Raw genomic sequence first — 22833 nt, 5'->3', positions numbered from 1 at the left:
AGTAAAAATCCATTCTTGTTTAAAAGACCTTCGAAAGAGATTCACTGAACTTTCTCACTGTCAGAAAATATTTTACTACTAGCTAACTCAAATCTGTCATGCTTAATATTAAGCCTAGTTTCCCTTGTTCTGTCTTCAATATAAGAAAAATATTGATTACCATACTTCCACAAAGCCCTTTATATATTTGAAGATTTATTAAATCATTCCTTTTTCAATAGTTAACTTCCTAGGTTTTTTCTTTTTATTGTTATATACCTTATTCAATTCCTCTCTTTCCTTCAAACACTTCCTACTTTACATTCCTTACTTTGGAATTTTACTTTTTAGCTGACAAAAATTCATAATACTATGATAATGAGAAGGTTTCTGGTTTAGGACTAATATTAACTACTCTAATAATCAACAAATGGTGCATAACATTTTACTGGAATGTATTTTAATTAATGAGTACACCCGGTGCCTTTTTCCTCTTGAAAAGGAATGGAGTTTTGTTAAGGAAAGAAATATATATTCTCAAAGCTATTTCTGAAAACCTTTCTTCTCTTTGGAAATCTCCTTTTTTTTTTTTTTTTTGGTTTTTACATATCTTACCATCTACATTTTATTACTGTTTTGGTCAAGGATGCCTTGGCTAGCCCTCCCTTACATATGTTATAGTCATAGCGTTTTTAGTAGTTTCCAACACTTTGTACATTTGGATCTTAAACATTTTGTGAATGCTTCTGCAATTTGGTTACATGGGTGGTAGAGCTTAAAAAGAAGAATTTTCTTTCTAAATGCAGAGGTTTCAAATATTTCTGTTTAAATGACATACATAGAATGCCTAGCTTTAAACTATTTTTCAATGTTGTAAATCTCTATTGAATTGAACATTTAAAATAGTTGTTTAGCTATCACATAATTAAGAACACTATTTAAAATCAATGAGAACAAATGATTGTTTGCCAAAGCTAAAGAAAATTACATATAAATATATGTACACACACACACACACACACACACACACACTTTCAAAGACTACTGGTTTCCCATATTCAGGGTCCCCTTTTTCTGTAGTAACAAATAGTTATTTCAATGTTGCAATATACTCAGCTCAAGGTGACATTTCCTGGTCTTCCTTGATGCTCACTGCACCAGGTGATTGTGTCATTTCCCAAAAAAATATTTAGATTTGTTAGGCAGTCAGTTGGGGCATGACCTACCCTTTGGCCCTTTCTTTCTGCTGCTTGAAGTGGAAAGGCATATGGAGTCCTAACATCTACCCTGGACATAAAGTAATCTCAAGCATGGAAACCAGAGCTATGGAAGAAAGAGTTGAAAGATAGAAGGTGCCTGAATTCCTGATTACCACAGACTCAGCAGAACACCACAGGACTTCCTGCTTCTGTCTTTGTTGATGTGAGAGAAAATATAATCTTATGTTTAAGCATTTGTTATGAGTCAAAACATGCAACCGAAAGATCAGGGTACAAAAGTAGGTGTTTCATCCCTTAGTTAGAATGACAAGTGTAGGGAGCACTGCGGTGCACTGCTCAGACTCAGACTCTGCCTTAGCGTTAAAGAACTTAATCCTCTTACCGCTGGGAGTGCAGCTGGCAGGTAGTCTTCAACTGCTGCCAACTCCAAGAATGGCCCTTTGTCTAAAGAGTCACCCTCCTTAAGGTCACACGCCTTTATTGGGAGCAACTGGCATGTAGTGGCTGGTTAATGTGTGGTATAAGTCCCAAGGTCCCTACCTAGGGACAACTCAGGGTCATTCCAGTGTCACAGCTCTGCATGGTGCCTGCAAGGGCTTTTGCCAAGCTTTCATGGCAGCCTGGTTTTTTCTTCCCCCATCTTTCATCCTCCTCCCCCAAGGCTAAGATTGTCAAAGCACGCCCTAATAGACTTCCTGCACTCGGATCTTCACCTCACAGCTTGCTTCCTCGAAAACCCAATCTGCAATGGTATTAATAGAAGTGTTACAGATTAAAATATGGAGAATTTGGTTGCAATAATGGTGAGATCAATATTAGTGTTAAAAAACACATCCCTCGTCTCTCAGAAATGTATATATTATTTGGAGTTTGGTGGTAGAAACCAAAACAAATAAAAAGAAGAAAAGTTAAAAGGAACAAAGGAATGTGTCACCTTTCTAATTATTATCCTAGAATTTTGGAGGATATTTTCATCCCGTGCATATATTGTATTTAAAAAATTAACGGGGGGTGCCTGGGTGGCTCCAGTGGTTAAGCATCTGCCTTCGGCTTGGGTCATGATCCCAGGGTCCTGGGATGGAGCCCTGCATCAGGCTCTGCAGTGGGTGGGGAGCCTGCTTCTCCCTCTCCCTCTCCCTCTGCCTGCTGCTTCCCTGCTCATGTTCTCACCCTCTCTCTCTCTCTCTCTCTCTGTCAAATAAATAAATAAATAAAATCTTTAAATTTTTTTAAAATTAATAATTAACAGAAGTCAATTAAACTCAATGAATTCTGGGGCTTGTTTTAAAACTGATAGGCACTGGTATTCACAAAGGGGAAAAAATATGTTTAAAACAAGTCTTAACCCTGGAGAAGCTCTTAAGGACATAAATAGTATTTTTTCGATCAAAAGGAAAAGTGTTTACAACTGAAAACAGTCTTTCTAGCTATTATTAGGAAATGATGCTTACTCATGCAGACAATTGAAATTTGAGAATTGACAGAGTTTAATGCTGCGGTCCTTGTGGTGTATTTCCACTCCAATATAAGTGCAAATAACACTGTGATATAAAGGGGCTTGTCTTCCCCGGATGTCAATGAACATTTCTCTGGTAGTCACTGCAGTTAGGATTTGATATATATCTATGTACGGTGCCACCTAATCAAGTAAAGTTTTCCCCTGCCACAAAAGGTTTTGTGAATTTTACAGCAAAGTCATGAGCATGTTTTTTAAAATGCAAAATGACATTTTCTGTTCTTCTTGAGTGAGTACTGACATTTCCCCTTGAGCCTTCCTAAAGCTCCTTTCCTCATAAATATCCTACCCCTCCTTAAATAGAGTTCAAAGTCATTTATTTCTTATTAAAAATCACTGCAGTAAAATCAGTCTTTTTCTGAGGATGAAAATGATGCTAACCAAATGTGTACATTTCACACACAAAAATGTGTTTGCAGACAAGAGGCCAAAGTATTATCTAATTATTCACGAGTCTAAAATATACTCTGAAAAGTCCTCTGTTGTTGAAGTCATACCCATCCTTTCAGGTATAGTTTTTACCATGCTGGAAATTAGGCAATGTCGAAATATCTTATGTTGTCAAAGCACATTTTCAGATCATCCAGTGATCTTATAATCACTCAAAGCACAAATCAATCACGTTTACATGATAACAATATTCTAAAAAGTGGAACATTCTCTTGTCGACAAGTAATTGGTTGACTAAATTAAATCAGCTTTATTCAAACTCTTTTGTTTGTGTGAATAGAGCATTTTGCAATTTACTGAAACTGGGGACAAAAATAAATTCCAACTCAAGTACAGAATATAACCTTTTACAAAAAAGGTCTATCATACAGGATAACTTTGTACGTGTTCTTTCTTTCCTTGTCTTTGGCTCTTTCTCATCTTCCATATCCATGTACTTATATATGTATAAATATATATATATATATTATATAAATACATGTGTACGTATGTGTATATATGTATATACAGAGAGAGAGATTTATTTAAGGAACTGGCACCTGCAATTGTGGAGTCTGGCAAGTCCAAAATCTGTAGGGTAGGCAGCAGCCTGGACACCCAGGAAAAGGTGATATCGTAGTTCGAGTTTAAAGATAGTCTGGACGCAAAATTCTTTCTCTCTCAGGGAACTCTACTCATTTCTTTTTAAGGCTTCCACTGAATGCTTGAAGTCCACCCACATTATGGAGAGTAACCAGCTTTACTCAGTCTACTGACTCTGACGTTAATCTCGATCTAAATATGACCTTCATGCAAACACCTAGGCTGGTTTTTGACCAAATATCTGGGGACCATGGCCCAGCCGAGATGACACATAAAATTAACTTCTCTTCCTCCTCCTTCTCCTTCTGGCTTTAATTTTAATTTGCTCTATGAAATATTCTTCTGGTCAGTATAATGGTTTTTGATAATTTCTATGGAAGTTTATGCACATTTTCTTTTATGGGCTAGTTCCTTTCCTTTTTTTTTTTCTTTAATTAATCATTAAATGAGTAGGATTTTCTCAGGCCCTGTATTTGTAGAAGATTCTGTGGAAATGAAAGGATAGAGAAATGCAGAGTCATAGATTTTCTCCTCTGCTACTCCAGAGACAGACAGCATCTTTCCAATATGGCTTCTCCTGTGAACCCTGTCCTCCTCTGCTTCCCAAAACCAGAATAAGTGAAAGGATGCTCACCTCTTCCCCATTTCTCCTTCTTCCAAAAGCAGCTTTATTTCTTCTACTTTATAAATCAGAACATGCCTTGAGGCTCATCTCTGAGGTAAGTGGTCTGACACAGACTCTGCTGCTAGCTTTGATGCTGCAACTTGGTGCTTGCCCACCTCTGACTTCTGCTTCTCCCACCATCCTCGAAATCTCTATCTCCCACAACCTTTGTTAAAAATTAAACATAATAGATTTTGCATTTTGGAGTGAATCTAATGTTTGAATTTCTAATATTTACCATCACTGTCTCCCCCTCAAATTTTCGTATTCCTTTATCTTCTGTTGAAGGAAGTTCAGATGCATGTGAAATAAACAGTAATGAGATACAGGGCAATAAATGGTCTAATTATATGAACTTCCTGAAAGGACAGGAGAGGGATTTAGAGATAATCTTTCAGTATATAGATGTTGAATATACAGAGGAATAGTCTTGGTGTGCCAATAAGAGATGATACTGAGTCAGGAAGTTCAATATTTGGGGGGTTATTGTAGATTAAGTTTCCTATCATAGGGGTCATAATCATAAGAAACCAAGGTGTTCACACATCCATTTAGCCTTACTTCTTCTCCTACCCATAAGTCATAGCCTCAGAGTCCAGTTATAGGAGACAACAGGTGTGTTTCTCATAATAGTTTGACTAAACTGGCCTGGGTTGTCACTATTTGAGAAACTTGAACAGTTTATGTTTCCCCCGCACTGGATAAAATCATATCAACGAATGGTATCCAAAATGCCCTTTCAAGAATATTTTTTAAAGTTATGTGGGCATATGCAGGTAGAATAAAATACTTTCCAAAAATTTTACATAAATTTAGGACAAGACTTCTTTCACTTACATGTTCACAAATAATCAGATAGCTTAATTTGGAAATAGCTTTTTTCAGGTTCTTACCATTTTGCTAGTTGTATCAAAATTTAAAGGAATATGGTATTTCAATCCTTTATTAAAATCTAATCCTGAGACATTCTTGGCTTACTTTTAAAATTAAAAATTTTTATAGTTTAGTAAAATTCAGCTGAATTTTTAGTGATTTCTATCTTTACAGGAAACTTCTTTTATTTACTATTGAGCCATCATATCCTAATTCATGTAGGTTAAAGAATTTTAATAATATAATCATTAAATCCTGCTGCTTTAATATCAAGAAAATCAAAGAAGACCTGAACAGCATAGATAATATATAGTAACTCATGAATATACTAACAAGAAGATCTGTTCTAATTAAAATACATTGAGTATTAATGAACTTACCCCTATCTTAGGATCTAGTACTTTCTCCTTTGCTCCTCTACTCCTGCCACCACACAAAAGCATTCAGTGGTTACACTTCAGATGACAATGGTTTCAGGTATAGACATTTGGAAATAAGGAAGAATGAAACATAAAATTGTGAAAAGAAAGATTCACTGAATTTATGTAATATATATTAACTAGTTGATCCTGGTACTCACTAGTTGGTCGTCTTTAGAAGTTATAAAGTTTTATAAAACCCTCAAAGCCTCTACATTTCATTTTATTTACAATACAATCAATTTTCTTGAAATAAAATCAGCTAGATCTTCTGATTACATTATTAAACAATAAGCTCAGTATAACTGTTAAAATATTAAGTTGAAATAAATTATTTATATCCATTATAATGATATAGGTAAGCATTTTTAAGTCTCTTCAAAGCCAGTATTCTCCATATATATGATGAAAGAGAGAAAAATGTTAATAAAGCAGATTTCATCAACATTTGCATTTTCAATATCCATAAAGAGTAAGCTATCTAAAATATCTAAGGTGTGGGTGTAAGGGAATTGGACGGTTAAGATTAGTAGAGTGGAAATTACCCATGCTCAGCCCAGGTCCCCCTCAGATCCCTTGTCTCCTTTCTATGTGATACTTACCCAGCTTTCTAGTGTGTTTGATTTTATAAGCAAGCCCTCAGCTGCAACTGTTCTTTGGGATACTGCCCTCCGGGTACTAGAGCAGATTTGCTTGTACAAGCAGAGAGAGCAGAGGTAACTCACAGTCATCTCTTAGTCAATAAATAATGAATGCAGGTGTAAGCCCAGCTCTTGCTCCCAGAGCCAGGAAAAAGAAAAAAAAAAGGCTAGTGTAATTTATGGCTGAGGTTAGGACATTGCCGAAAACTGCACCCTCCTTGATTGATTCTCCTTTCCTCTTTTCCTGCCTCCACTCCTTTCCCAGTTTTGCTTTCAAGTGTTTCCTTAATTTATTATGTACAAATGAATCCTCACCTAAGGATCTACCTCTGGGGAACCCCATATTACAGTGATACCTTCTTAAAATAGAGCAAGCAGGACATGGAGAAGTTTGAATGAAAATCACCACTTAAGAACTATCCATATATTTTTTTTTTTTAGAAAATCACCTAAATCTTCATTAAAGCCACCTAAATTATCAGTTGTTTATAGAAACTTAGAGTCAAATGATCATACTTCAGATGAAATTATGGAGGAAATGAAAGGCTTTGTGAAGAATTACTAGATAATTTCAACATTAGTAGCAGAAAAGGGTAAGTAATAACCACAAAGGAACGTAAAGCTAAGGGTATTTTATAAAGTTATTTGTTTAAATGCAACCATTAGGAAAAAAATATTCTTACAGAAAATAATGGAATGACACATTTCAAATTATGAATGGAAAACTTAAATATGAAGTCGGATAACTGTAAAGGGATACAAGAGAAACCATAGATTAGAAATATCAAGAATGTGTGGGAAATATCAGAAAGGGAGACAGAACGTAAAGACTGCTAACTCTGGGAAACGAACTAGGGGTGGTAGAAGGGGAGGAGGGCGGGGGGTGGGAGTGAATGGGTGACGGGCACTGGGTGTTATTCTGTATGTTAGTAAATTGAACACCAATAAAAAAAAAATAAAATAAAAATAAAAATAAAAATAAAAATAAAAAAAAAAAGAAATATCAAGAATGAGGGGCACCTGGGTGGCTCAGTCAGTTGAGCAAACTCTTGGTTTCCACTCAGGTCATGATCTCAGGGTCCTGAGATCAAGCTTTGTGTTGGCTCCACTTTCAGCACAGAGTCCGTTTGAGTTTCTCTCTTTCTGTCCCTCCCCTACTTGTGCATATACAGTCTCTCTCTCTCTTAAATAAAGAAATCTTTAAAACTATATAGCAGGAATGAAAAAAATGCCACCACAGATCTTTTAGACATTAAAAAGATTTTAAAAATCCCTTTTCTGGGAATGATGGATTAAAAATTTATTGAATAACTGCCCTGCAGAAAATTTTTGTTAAATTAAATGCAAAAACTATTCACATAAAGAAAAAAATGATGATTAGACTACATTAAAATTAAGAATGTCTGTTAACCAAAATCACCACTCTAGGAATAATAAAAGTAAACCACAGATTAAAAGAAGAAATATGCAACATATATATTATATCAATTCAAAAAGAAACTTATATCCAAAATAATGAAGAACTTTAAAATCAATAAGAAAAAGACTGACAGCTCAATTAAAACATGCAAAAGACTTAAGAAGCTACTTCATATAAAATACATACGTCTGTAAATATTCAGCGAATACTTGAAATTTTGCTGAATTGCATTAGTCAATCAAAAATGTTAATTAATACCACAGTGAGAGACCATTACACAGCCACTAAAAAGGCTAAAGTATAAAAGACTAAAAATACCAAGATTTGGTGAAGATGTTGAACAACTGCAATTCTCCTACACCAGTGGTAAATATATTCATTTTTTAAAAATACATTTACTAAAACTAAGTAAACAAATGCTCCATTATCCAACAATTCCACACCTAGATATATTCCTAATAGAAATATACTAGAATGCTCTTAGAGCTCTGTTGGTAATAGCCAATAATTAGAGACAACAGATGCTCTTCTACAGTATTCTCCTAAAATAGATACCACAGGTCGAATTCTCTGGAAGAAGATTCTGAGCTAGAGCTTGAGGTGGAAGATGTTTATTAGAGATTGACACATGTGAAAAGAAGGAAAGAGAATTGCTAAATGAACACAGGGGAAAATGGAAATTTGACGTAGGACCAACAAAACCTCAGTGCGAAACAGGCAGGAATCTTGGGCATGAAGATAACTGATCAGAATAGTCTAAACTGGATTAAAATAAGGTGGTCCACATAACATCTGCCAAGCTCAGTAACCAGATGTGGATTGTTACAGGAAGTGCATAATATAAGTAAGGAAATCCTCTGCAGCTGAAACAGAACAGATAGAAGAGACAGCAGGTGGCCCTTTGCTGACAATGCTCCCAAAAGCCAAGCCAGGTAAGCAAGTCCTCTTGAAGGAAGATCTGAGCAGCCCTTCTCAACACCAGCAATTAATGGAATACTATGGCAATCACAATGAACAACTTACTGCTATATGAAATAGGGGCAGGGGCCTCTGGGTGGTGCAGTGGTTGGGCATCTGCCTTTGGCTCAGGTCACGATCCCTGGGTCCTAGGATTCAGTCCCGCATCGGGCTCTCCACAGGGAGCCTGCTTCTCCCTCAGCCTATGTCTCTGCCTCTCTGTGTGTCTCATAAATAAATAAATAAAATCTTAAAAAAAATAAATAGGGGCAGATCCTACAAACATCATACTAGGTTGAGAAAAAAATGGCTTAATTCTATTTATATAAAGTTCAAAATCAGGAAAAGCTAAAGCTGATTTTCAAAGCTAGTATGTGGCTACCAAAGGGAAGTGAGTGAAAAGTAACTAGAAGGGGCCAAGGAACTTCTTAGATGATGTTAACAATCTATTTATTGATCTACTGCATAGTACATGAGTGTGCTCACTTTTTTTAAACCAATTCAACACTACTATTATGATTCGTCCCGTATGCATATTCTGTGCCAGGAGAATGCAAATAGAGAGTGATTGATAGTTATGCCCCCCAAATGCAGCAACAGCTTTCACAGAGTAGAAACAACAGGTAATGCAAAGAGAAATGGGCTAGAAACTCACCAACTGCAGGGATTTTAAGACATCTCTCACAATTAAGTGGACAAAGTTTTGGCAAATGCACATGATATAAAAAAAACAGAATCAGAAGAATGTGGTAAATATTTTACATATATATTTGAACATATACATAAATGATGAAAATATACTTTGCAGATCTTACAGAACGTTCATTCCCATACAGTAGACCACACACACAAAACACACCTCAATAGTTGCCAGAGAATCAAAGTAAAAGAAATAGCCTTTAACTGAGCAAAATGAAACAAAACCAACATTAATAATGTATCAGAAATGAAAAGGCCCTTTCATTGGTAAACAAAAATAACCTTGAAGCAAAGGGGAAATACAAGGCAAATTTAAAGATTTTCTTGGAAATAGAGTGAAAGTAAAATGTATCAAAATGTATAAAATACAGCCATGAAATGCAGGTAAGAAGTGCCTAGCTTTTTTACACATACATACACCAAGGTTCACCAAAACTTGGTGGATTTGATCACACATACATATTTTTTTCTTCCTAGAATTTTCTTCCTTTCATTTCTTCCTGTTGGAATCCTACCCTTCCTTTCAAGATCCACCTGAAATGAATTCCTTCATTGAATACCTCTCTTTGGTCTCCAAAACCAAATAGAAGCTTGCCTTGTTCAACAGAGAAGATATAAATAAATTAATGTAATTTTATTTCAAAGATTTGAGCAGGCATAGAAATGTGCTTGTACATCTTCACGGATATTTTTATTTTCTATTGTTCTTTGTATGTTATTGATCAACTCTTATTAATCCTCAATTAAACCCAAGAACTAGGCCAAATTTTATAGATCTTTAAATATATTGACCACTTTGCTTTGTTAGTAGATGGTATTTAATAAGTATTTTGAACTAAGTTAAAACTGTCTAAAAGTTATTTGTCCATTTACCCAGCTTTTATTTTCTTCATTGTATTTTCTTAAAGTTTTAATTATACAATTATGATTTCAGCATTTGTATTTCATACAGACCTCTGTAGACTTAAAAGTCAGTGGCATGCAACTCTGCACATTCTCATTCAAGTGAAATTTTCAGTTCTGAATCAGTATTTCTTAATTAGTCATTTTGAAAAAGCTTCATATTTTGGATGGGACATATCTTTTTCCCAGTGTCTCTATATGAACAATAATCATCGGTAGCAATTAAGACTGCCTAATCTTTGATGAGCATATTTTAGTTCACTTATGAGTTTCCCTCTTGCTTCTTTTATCTCTTAATAATAGACTGATAACTTTTAATGCTATATCCCTTCCCTTTTCATAGTATAAGCAGAGGTCAGGTCAGGTTGAATTTTCCCTGGTGCTTTGATAATCAGAAGAATGTTTCTGGTGTATACACAAGAACTACTGGTATAAAATCTAATATACCAGCATGCCAAAAAAATAAATGGTGGCAGCATTCCAGAAAGGATTAAATTCATTGAATAGTTGTTAATAAGGTTTTTACTCAGGGGTGATTCTTCTTTCTCATTTCCTCTCTTGGTGCTAGCAAGTCCAAAAACAGTTTTTCCCTAATGAATTATTGAATCAGCCAAGATAAAATAATATAAATGAACATAGCAAAATTTCTATTAAATGATACAATCCCAAAGACTTTTACAAACTCACTTATTATGTAAAATAACTTTAGATAGCTGAAGAACACAGAACAATAAGATGAATAAATACTTCCTTGTGACACAAGAATTATAAAGATGTATTAGTTATATATAAATATGGTCTTGGCAAAGGTACATTTTAAATATCTGGTGTAGCCTGCAACTTGAGGAGGAAGGCAGAAAAAAAAAGGTAATTTCATGTTGTCAAATATAAAGAGTCATTCTTACAAAGTAGGGAGCTGATTTTCTTACTGAACACAAATTAGTCACATGATTCATAAGTTAGATATTTATAAGGAACAAAGTTATATTGAGATACTAGTTTTGATAGTTTCCCACAGCCAAGAGAAAAAATTACATTAATGTGCTTTCTTCCTTAAAAATTCAGGCATCCCCTTTTTGTTTCTCACTGCAAATATAAACTAGAGGCAAAAAATAAAATAAAATAGTACATTTTCAGGTAAGAAAAGTGTCACTAAAAGAAAAATAAAGATCTTAAGGTCATTAAGTTGGAGAAATAATTTTATAGACTCTTTTGTCTTTTCTATTACCAATATGTATAAAAATTGTCTCCTTCATAAAGTCCCGAGTTTTTCAAGTGCCAGCTATTAGTTTTTAAGTCATGTATGCAGAAATATGCTAATATGCTGCTTACCCACTTAATAAATCTTTTTTAACCTCAAAATGATTATTTAGGCATCACTTATTCTAAGGAGCATGGACTTTAGGGTTAGGTGCACCTGTGTTTGAATCACTCCACCAGCCTGCTGTGTTGTCTTGGAAAATTTAGGTTTATGGCTTTGAGTTTCAGTTTTAATATATAAAATAGTGAAAAAAACAACTATCTTGTATTGTTAGTCTGAGAATAAAATAAGACAATAAATATAAGGGGCCTTGCAGAATGTCTAGCATAATGCACACTAAACAGAAAGTGTTGGTAGCATAATAATACCATCAACACTAACATCATTATAAAATATTGCACCTGTCACAATATCCCCATTAGACTTTTTTGAAATTGCCTTTCATGATATCCTATGGTTCTTTTCTCAACGTCTATGAACCCCAGCGTATTGAAATTATAACCTGCAATAATCTAGGGCAGAGATAGTCTCCACTCAATGCATAAAGAATAAACCTGCTCTCTTCTTTGTAATGATAAAAGAAGTAGTTTTTTTTTAATTTCCTGAAATTAGTAGTACTCTCAAAGTTCACTTAGTAGAAGGAAATAAACCCTCTGTTAAAACATCTGAAGACGTATAATGTGCAATGATGTAAAATGGCAAAGTACAAAAGATAGATTTAACAAATATGTGAGAAATGAATGAATAAATGCATGAGTGACCTGAGATATATTCCTGCAAAATTTCTTCCTCTGTGCTGCATTCGATCATAAAGTCTTCCTCAGTCTAGGGGTAAGTTTGGGACTAATATAATTAACATACTAGTTCCTTTTAGAGAGTCCTTCCCTTGCCAGTTCTCAGAGATAGGGTCCACTTCATGCCCATTTGGTATTTTCTGTCTTTTTTCCTTAAAAATGTCTGCACCTTTGGTGACACAAACAGCTGGTGAGATTGTTATAGTCTATTGTTTATTCATCAGCGCATGGGTTGCTTTTTTATTTTTTCATAAAAACAAAGGTGTTCACTGTCAAAAAAGTATGAAAAACACTAAATTAAGACACATGTAGATTTGCTCAATTAGCGGTCCCATCATATAAATCACTTAATTCTCCTGTAATATAGTGATTTTCTTATGTTTAAATCAAAATGTATGGGGCACCTGGGTGGCTCAGTTGATTAAGTGGCCATCCCTTGATTTCAGCTCAGGTCATGCTCTCAGGGTCATGATCAAGCCCCAAGTGGGGCTCCATGATCAGACCAGAGTCTACTTTAGATTCTCTTTCCTCCTCTCCCTCTGCCCCCACCCCCCTGCTCACGCTCTAATAAATAAACAAAAGCTTTAAAAATAAATAAATAAACAAATTGAAATGTATGACAAGATGTCACTAGTGGTAAATAATAAAATATTCAGGTATTTGAAGACTTTAAGGAAATTAGATATAGAGATATAGCAAGTGATGTATCAAAATAAAGTGAATGTTGCATGAATGTTTTACTTTTCCCATTGGTAGCAAATAAGTAATTGCCTGAATCTTAAAATTTCATGTATTTAGAAGCAAATTATTTTCTCATATTCTTCTATTCTCTTTTCTGTAATTACCCAGATCATCTTTTTGCTGTCTTGAAAGTAGATTCCAAGTTATCTTATGCGAGGAAGAATTCAAGTGCAAGGGTTTTTTTTGAAAGGTGCAGAAAGCAATCTCAGAGTAGTGGAGAAGTGAGGCAGGAAAAGGCAGGAAGCCAGCAACCACAGTGATCATCTAAAATTTAACCACATGGAGAAATTATGATAAATAATATAGCATATGTATACCAACTCTTATTCCTTGTGGGATTGATGCTATGGCCTGGAGTGTCATTCTCTGGCTGGTCAATGTGATCCTGTAGGCAGAAAGCATTTCAAATAAACCTCCAAGATGTACATCCTGGCAAGTGGAAGTCCACTGAAGTAGGCTGTCATGATAGGGTACAGATATTTTGGGTATAGCATCTGTATACCAGTTTCATAACAGGTGAAATAGACACATTAACTCTGCAACTGTCACAAAAATAGCTGGGGGCGGAGAGAGAGAGAGAGAGAGAGAGAAGGGAGAAAGAAGGAAGAGAGGGAAAAAGAGGAAAAAGAAGAGGGAATTCAAATGACCTTTTCTTTCCTCCTAAGGTCAATATCATATCCCATTTTATAAAGACGATGCAAACAAAATTTTAAAAAATCATTATCTTTTCATATCCCCATATTTGCTCTATCTACAAATAGGTACCCAGTTAAATATTGCAGAGTTCAATGAAATTGTCAAAAAAGGAGCTTGGTTTAGAAAACAAAAAAGTAGGATTCTTATTAATTTCAATATTATTTCAACTCAGTTTCATTTTCACTTTTTTTTTTCATTTTCACTTTTTTTAGTTGTAGATAAGTGAAAATTTTTCCATACACAAGCAATTTGTACAGGGCAAACCCCATAGTTATGGAAGAAAGACTGACATTTCCTCTCTGTGAAAACATCCATTTTACATTCCAATGGAAGATTTTGTGTTTTCTGCTTATACATTCAGAATACATTATAATTCATAATACATTATAAAATCAGAATTTATAGGAAATTATTTCCCAACAATAATTTTTTTATCTGACTTTTCTTTGTCTTCTTAGAATTTTTGATAAGAGTAAGTAGATCTGTGTTATGACCCACAGACGTGGAGAGTAAATACATGGACAAATATGTCTAAAGACTCCAATAATCTCAGCAGCCAGAACAATTATGTAGGTTAATGAGGTATCCAAGTTCATGAAAGTCTGATGTGAAGCATTTGACACCCATCAATTTAATTCCTAGACTCATCAAATTTTAGTGGGAGATTAAACTATGGCTAAAGTAGGAGGAAGTGCTTGTAGACTCCAAAATGTGTCATGATATTAATTAAAAAAAGATCTCTGATGCTCAAACCCTCAATTAAACAACTTGTACTTTACTTATATTTTATCATTAATATATAAGCAAGTCTCAAAACAAACCTGAATGATAGATTTTAACAATAAGCGACCACATTATTTTCTGTTATTTGTAAGTATTTCCATTTCTAGTTATTTATATCCATACACCTGTATCTACCATGAAGTGGACTGCCTCTTCACTCAAGTTCAGATGGTGACTGACCCCCAAGTATGACTCTCTTTTCAATCATTTTATAAACTTTATATTTTAGAATAGTTTCGGATTTAGAAAAAAATTGTAAAGACATATGGAGAATTTACTCCATAACCAGCTTGCCCTGTGATCAACGTATTACATTATTACGGTACATGTATTATAAGTACCGAACCAACATTGCTACATTCTTAACTAAATGCCATACTTTATTTGGATTCTATAATTTTTCTCCTAATGTCCTTTCTCTGTTTCAGTATCCAATACAGGTTACCATATAACATTCAGTCATCATATGTCCTTAGCCTCTTTTAGACCAAGAGAGTTTCTCAGACTTTCCTTGCTTTCCATGACTAAGAGTTTTGATGAGTACTGCATAAATATTTTATAGAATGTTCCTTAATTTGGGTTTGTCTGATACATGTCTAGTCGTTAGAAAAAATAATAATTTATGGCTTATGGAGAATAAGAGTTGAAGTAGCTATCTCTCTATCAGATCAAGTGTTCATACTTCAACATGATTTAACACGGATGATGTTAACATGACTACCTGGCTGAGATTGTGTTGGCCAACATGGCCCCACTCTGAAGTTTTTATTTGTTTTCTCCTTTCCAATTCTGATCTTTGGAAGCAAATCTCTAAGCTCACTCCATACTTAAGGTATGGAGAATAAATTCTACCTTCTTGAGGGATGGGTAATATAATATACACGGAATTTGGAATTCTCCTGTACTTGAGATTTTTAATTTTTTTCAATTTTTGAATGATCCAATCATTTATTCATATCAATAGAAACTCACACATATATTTTATATTATACCTTAGATTATAATCCAATCCTGTATTGTGTATATTGTTGCTGCTTTGGCTATTAGGAACTTTTTCAGGTTGGTCCCTTTGACATAACTTCATCATTCTGGCTTTTTTAAGCATTCCCCAATCATTTCTTAAATACCCAATTATGCTCAGCAAGTAGGATGAAAATGGACTAACCAAAACAGCTCTGGACTCCAGAAAGATTTAATTAAGCAGAAACTTCTATTCCCTAAACATTATGATTAACTTAAATTTATATTTTATTTGTTGGTATATAGTGCATGCACATCTTGATATCTGAAAGTACTGACACCTGTACTGAGATATATTTTACTATGCTTTTTGACATTTACTTTATTTCAGAAATAATTTTATTTACAGAGCATGAACTTTATCAATTTTTGAAAAAATTATGCACATTTATGATATTTACTATTTTCAATGCTTATTAACCACGGAAATAATATATATTATTTTATCTCAGATATTGTAATAAGATTCTGAGATATTAAGAGTTACTTTTCAGATAAAAGATTTTTGTTTCCAACATACAATTTAGTAAACTACACTTCATGGACCCACATTCTTTATATTAAATACATTTTAAAAAATAATAAATTTTGTTAATTTGTTCATTTTAATAATTTTTATCAAAATTATTTATTGACAAAATAATTATTAAAATTAACAAATTATTAAAATTATTAAAATGAACAAATTAACAAAATTTATTTTATTTTCAATAAAGGTGAAGCTTATTTTCCATGAATATGATAACCAAATCCAGCCTCACTCTATAAATATTATCACCATTACCAGTTTACTGTTTTATATCTAAATTGTTCAATATAATCACATCCTTATATAAGAATTAAGGGAAAAAAACAATATTGCTTCTTTTTTTATTTTATATTCGTTCTCTGTGACTTCCTGTTCCAATTTGTAAAATGGGTAGAACAACATTTCTGCCTCATAAATTTTGGGGAAGATTACTGCTGTTAATATAATTTCTTTTCTTAGGTCAGTGTCTGGCATATAGAAGCATACAGAATTTTTTTTTAAGATTCTATTTATTTGCTTGAGAGATAGAGCATGAGAGAGAGATAGAGAAATCAAGCTCATGAAGTGGGGGGAGGAGCAGAGGGAGAGGAAGAAGCAGGCTCCCCGTGGAACAGGGAGCTCCAGGAACACTTGGTGCAGGGCTGGATCCCAGGACCCTGAGGTTATAACCTGAGCTGAAGGCAGAGGCTTAACCAACTGAGCCACTCAGGCACCAGGCATAAAGAAATTTTTTAAATACACTAAAAATATCTTAATAAATATTCATAGAATTTAATATTTCTTACCACTGTGTTGGATTCCATAAAATGTGTGTCTATGTGGTTTATTCAAATAATCCTTATGGATGGGTTTTTGCATTTGTTTTATTTTTTATCTATCATCTATCTATCTATCTATCTATCTATCTATCATCTATCTATCATCTATCTATCATCTATCTATCTCTTTAAAATCTGGCATCATTCTTGTGAAAGTTGCTTTGAACATAGATGTTGAAGTAGAGATACAAGTATGTGGAATTTTGATAGGTATTGTTATATAGCCTTCTAACACATATTGGATATATTTTTTGACGTGTTGATTGGTAAGTAGGGCGTTTTTTATTTTAGTTGTGATTTCCTTGATTTCCATCAAAACTACACATTTTTATCTATTACTAACATTTAGAATGTCCTATTCAGTAAATTGTCAGTTCTTATTCTTTACTTCACTTCCTACCAGATATTTGCCTTTTTCTTTTTGAGTTGTTATAAATATTTGAAATATTCCCTATCAATCTCTTGGCTTTTCAACTTTTTTTTGTTGTTACTTGTGGCTTTTCAACTTTTTAAATGATATATCTTCCTGGATCAAAAGTTAACAATCCATTAATGTAATGTATCTTTTGCTTTGCATCTCTTATTATGTCTAAGATATTTGCTAATTAAATGTCATAAATTTATTTTCCTCTATTTTCTTCTAATAAAATATTTTTATTTATTTTATCTTAAATTTATTAGGAATTTAATTTATTTTGGTAAATAGTTTTTTAAAGATTTCTGTTATTTTTCAAGTAGCCAATGATCTCAAAACAATTTATTGACCTGTTCATTCTTTCTCTAATGTCTCAAAATGCCGCTATTATAGTTAATTCCCACACTGATTTTTTCTGGGCAAACTACTTTGTTTTACAAGTTTTACAAAATTATCTTGGCAATCTCCTATATTTTGTTTTCATTGCGTTTTACAGACAGTTCGTAAGGTTACATGAAAACACTGTACAAATTTCTTAATAGCATTGCACCAAATTTATGTATAATTAAGGTAGAAATGACACATTACAATACTGAAGACTTCAGTAGAAACATGGTATGTTTCTCTATTCAGTCGGAGTTTCTACTCATTAGGAAAGTTTTATATTTCCCTTTATACGGGTATTATACATTCTGATTAGTTCTATTCCAATTTATTTTATAATTTTGCTACTATTATGGATGACAACTTTCTCTTTTATTTTAAATTGGTTTTTGCTGATGCATAATAAACCTATTAATTTTTATGTTAATATTGTATCTGCTCATATTGTTAAATTCTTGTATTTTAATGTTTCTCAATTGATTTTAATGTATTTTCTAGATCGATTATTGTATTTTCTGCATATAATAAAAGACTATGTTTACATACAATCTAGTGTTTATACTTTATTTCTCTTCTGAACTATTTTTTTACAGGAAATCTAGTGGCTTTTTATTATTGAACAGTGCTAATGAGGGCAGTCATCCTGCTATGTTAATTTAGATTGCCTCTAACATATGTACATATTATATATGTATTTTCTACTGAGTATGAGTTTTGCTAAAAATCTCTCTTCTCTTTCTCAAGTAAATACAAACACACATCAGATGGATGTGGAATTTTGACAAATATATTTGGATTTTCATTTGAGATTAATACATATTCTCTTTAATATATTTATGATATTTATATTTAAATAATCTTCAATATTATTTTTAATGTTGAATCTTTTTGCTATTACAAGGCATGAGTGGGAAACTCACTTGGCTCTAATACATTATTGTGTTGGTACATCAATATACTTAGTTCAATAATGTTTTATTTAAGATGTACACTTCCACATGGATATATGAGATTGACTTTGGTGCTGGATTTATTTTGTTGTTTGTTTGCTTGCTTGATTTAAAGTTAACCAACGTGTTTTATTTTTGTATTTTATGCTGCCCTTTATGTTTTAATAGTTTTAATAGTGTGGGTATTAGTTTTATTAAGTACACTGAATAGCTTTCAAACTATTTTGTGATCTAGAATATTTTATTCAATTTGGAATTTATCTGTTCACAATATTTAGACACTAAGCTCTTTTCAAACCATTTGGGACTGGTGCTTAATGTAAGTATAAACCTGTGACTTCCATATTGTTATGACTTCTTCAATTTTGAGGGGCAAATGTTTAGAATTTCTATAAACAAAGAATATTTTCCATTATTTCTAAAATAAGAATATATTAGAGTCAAGATTGGAACAGTAATAGCTTGTGTTTTTTTTTTTCTAATTTGAGACTTTTTATTAACCCCATTGTGTGGATTTTCAAACTTGAATCCAACCAAAATTGGGTGTAAGGAGAGATATAAGGGAGAAAAGCTTTAATTTGGTGAGTCTAGACTTTTGAATATCTCTAAATTATGGCTATTTGATAATACTTGAGAAGATCTAAACATAAACTATGGCATCTGCGCATAATTTTATCTAATTTGGAGGTAGGAAAGAGTGATCCAAGGAAGCAAATTTGAAGGAAGTGTAAATAAAAACACATAAACAAAGTTGCTTTCTGCTCACTCCAGACTCCAGCTTGCTCCATAAACCAGTTCCACTAGCGAGCAGTATTACTAAAATATTCAGGATACAACTTCTTTTATCACAGTAAAGAAATCTTTATAAATTATTATGAAGTTCATTTTATCTCCCCATTGCCTAGCCCTTCCCTCTTTAAGAACAATACCATTGCCTCACCACCATATCACTATTAAAGTATTTTTTCCTAAAACAAAGGAAACTTTCAAAATTAATTCAAACTTCTGTCTCTAATGAAACAGATAGTTATTTTTGATTGACACTTGAAGTCTAAAAATGGCTGCTATTCTCACCCTGAGCTCAATTTTATTCTTCAACAATTCAGAAAATACAATCACCCTGCAGTTATATTTCCAGTGTTTAGTGCTACCACCTGCTATATGGTAGGTACTCAATAATATTTAACATATGTCTCGTACACACACATACACAAAGGTACACACACAAGATGTTAATGATCTATATTAACTTTTTCAGATCTCATATGCTGTTATGTCCTAAGTCATATTTAAGTTATAGAGTAAAACTCTCTCCAATCTATACATCCTACCCTAATTCAAACAATCTGTAAGCAGAGAACTCCCAAGTGAGCTATCTTAATTTTATTATCATTCTTCTCAGAGAAGTAGATAATTTGGATATATTTTCTACTTACTATCTTTGCTATACTGATTTGCAAACACTAAATGTAGCTAAACTGGGGAAAAAAACAGTTATGCAGAAGTACTGAGACACAGTATTTATTATTTTAAATAATAGAGATGAAACTTTAATACATTATTTTCCCCCTTTAGAAACTTAGCACCTTTTTGTACATGAGAACATGAGGAAATTAGGGCAATTCAGCAACTTGGTAAGAAATATTTGTGGATTCTTTTATGACTTTATTAAAGTTCTTTTTTTAATGATTTTTAAAAGATATGTATTTATTTATTTATGAGAGAAATAGAGGAAAATACAGACTCCCTCTGGGGAGCCTAATGCGGGACTCTATCCCAGGATCCCAGGATCATGACCTGAGCCAAAGGCAGATGCTCAACCACTGAGTCACCCAGGTGCCCCTGACTTTACTAAAGTTCTACTACTGGGAACAAAACACCCAATGTGCACTAATATATTTTAACTGTATTTTTTATAAATTGATTCTTTAGTCTCTATGCCATATTTGACAACTCTATGGTCCTAAGGGCAACAATGACTGCTTTACATTTCAGTACACTGAATTTCTTATATTGTAGTGTTTATGGAGAATGAAAAGTAGAGGCATCTCTAGTTTTTTATACTGCTGTTGCCAGGCTTTGTCTATGTTGCTAATAAAGCTAATAGAATTCTGATGGAAGCAATAATCTCTAAAGGGATGTTTGGCATAAGGTAAAAACACTAACATAGATTCAAATTCTGAGGCATATGAATTCCACAGAAAGGATTTGAAAATATTGAGCTACACGACTTCAAAGTCATCACCACTACCTCAGTGTGGGAAAAATGAATTGTTTCTGAATTTACAAGGGAAATCCTTTTACCAGGTCCTACTTACTCTCAAAAGCCATGGCTTCACTGTCCAGCACAAAGTGAAGAATAAAGTACTAACAATGAAACAAACAAACAAACAAACAAACAAACCTTGAACTGACTCTCAGTTGTCTTTAGTTTTGAAGGGAAACATGACTCCAAAGGGAAACGAGCAGGCAATCTGAGATGGACAAGGATGTAGAACCTTAAAACAGCCTGGTTTCCTTTTGATTCTGGTATAATAAAGGACAGACATGCTTACCAAGGATATATTTCCAAACGAATGTTAAATTCATTAAAAAAATAAAAAATAAGGGAATTTATTTAGGGGCAGAATTCAGGAGATTTCTTCTTTATGAAAAAACGTAGTAAAAATCTCTAGTATATATGTTGTTAATGATCAAGAGAGGACTTTTATGCAGAAAAGGAGTATTATTACATAAAACCTATCCTTAAAATAAATTTTGTATGGAGACTTCTATATCCTCCAATATATCCTATGTGGTAAACTGTCTTTTATCTCAATACTAATATTATCAACCTGATCATATTCAGAAATAAATTATAGAGGCACAAAAGGATGTATTAGTTCCTATAAATTGCTTCAACTTAAAAAAAATCACAGATGATGTCCTTTTCCTGGAACATAAAACACATTTTGAAAATTAGTTAAAATAAAGCTAGAACTAAGTTGACATTCAAAGCAAAGACATTATAATATGAATTCTGGTGACCTAAGTCTCTGTCCCTCTTCCTCTCTGTCTTTCTCTCTCCTGCACATACTTCACTAGTGGACTAAATGAAGAGATATTAATAATGTTCTCCTAACACAAGAAATAGAGTTGAAGTCGTTTGTTTTTTAATAATTTTTATTTTGTGTGACTACTTAAATTTACCAAGTAATTTTAAGGATATGCGATCTTTGCAAATGAATGATAATTCACCTTCTAAAACCTTTCGTCAGATCTATGGATTTAGGGATGTGGATGTTCACTGAATACTAATCCCAGCCTTGCTGGTGATTTATGGTGTGAAACTGGGCAAACTGCCTCACATCTCAGTTTTCTCATCTACTAAAAGGAGACAATAAAGCACTTCTCCTGAAAGAATTGGGTGTGGTTCAACTAATCAAATATGTTAAAGTATTAGGTAAATACATTTTCATAAATCATGTTCATGAAAGAAAGCTATGGTTCTGGTTCATATTTAAAAGAATGCAAGTGAGTTTTTTTAAAGCTTGCCCTTAAAAAATCAACATTTTGTTCATTTGGGATTCATAAAAAATGTACACTTAGTAAGGTCTTAAAACACAAGCTGCTAAACCCACACAATTATGGTGAACTGATCTTTCACAAGCTGCGGGAGCAAGAATACACACACAAAAAAAGGATAGTCCCTTCAATAAATGGTATTAGGAATATTGGATACTTATATGCGAAAGAATGAAACTGGCCCTTGATTTATGCCATACACAAAAATCAACTCAAAGAGGATTTAACAACTTAAATATATGACCTGCAGCTGTAAAGCTCCTAGAAGAAAACATAGGTAAAAACCTTCTTGGTCATGACAATGATTTCTTGTATATCAAAGCAAAAATAGACAAGGGACTATACCAAACTAAAGTGCAAATATATACAGCAAAGCAAACTGTCAATAGAGTGTAAAGCTAACATTTGGAATAAGAGAAAACACTTGAAAATGATATATCTAAAAAGGGTTTAATAACCACATGAAAAAATGTTCAACATCATTAATCATCAGGGATTTACAAATCAAAACCACAATGAGATATCTTCTTGTACCTACCAGAAAGACTAACATAA

General features: G+C 33.2%; 1 long non-coding RNA gene across 2 annotated transcripts in view; it reads right to left on the bottom strand.

The window, feature by feature from the left end:
* Positions 1 to 4424: 4424 nt before the first annotated feature.
* Positions 4425 to 22833, bottom strand: part of LOC144313047 (uncharacterized) — a 554585-nt gene continuing 536176 nt past the window's right edge. The window contains exons 7-8 of one of the 2 annotated variants that reach the window (XR_013378734.1): positions 13224 to 13383; positions 4425 to 4577 (exon numbers count right to left, since the gene is read on the bottom strand). This is a non-coding gene — a long non-coding RNA (uncharacterized LOC144313047). The remainder of the gene's footprint in view (positions 4578 to 13223; positions 13384 to 22833) is intronic. The other variant, XR_013378735.1, reaches the window with a different exon arrangement.

Source organism: Canis aureus, chromosome 4 (assembly GCF_053574225.1).
Source record: "Canis aureus isolate CA01 chromosome 4, VMU_Caureus_v.1.0, whole genome shotgun sequence".
Lineage (NCBI taxonomy): Eukaryota > Metazoa > Chordata > Mammalia > Carnivora > Canidae > Canis > Canis aureus.
Note: the sequence above shows the minus strand (reverse complement) of the source record. Positions and strands in the feature narration are given on the sequence as shown.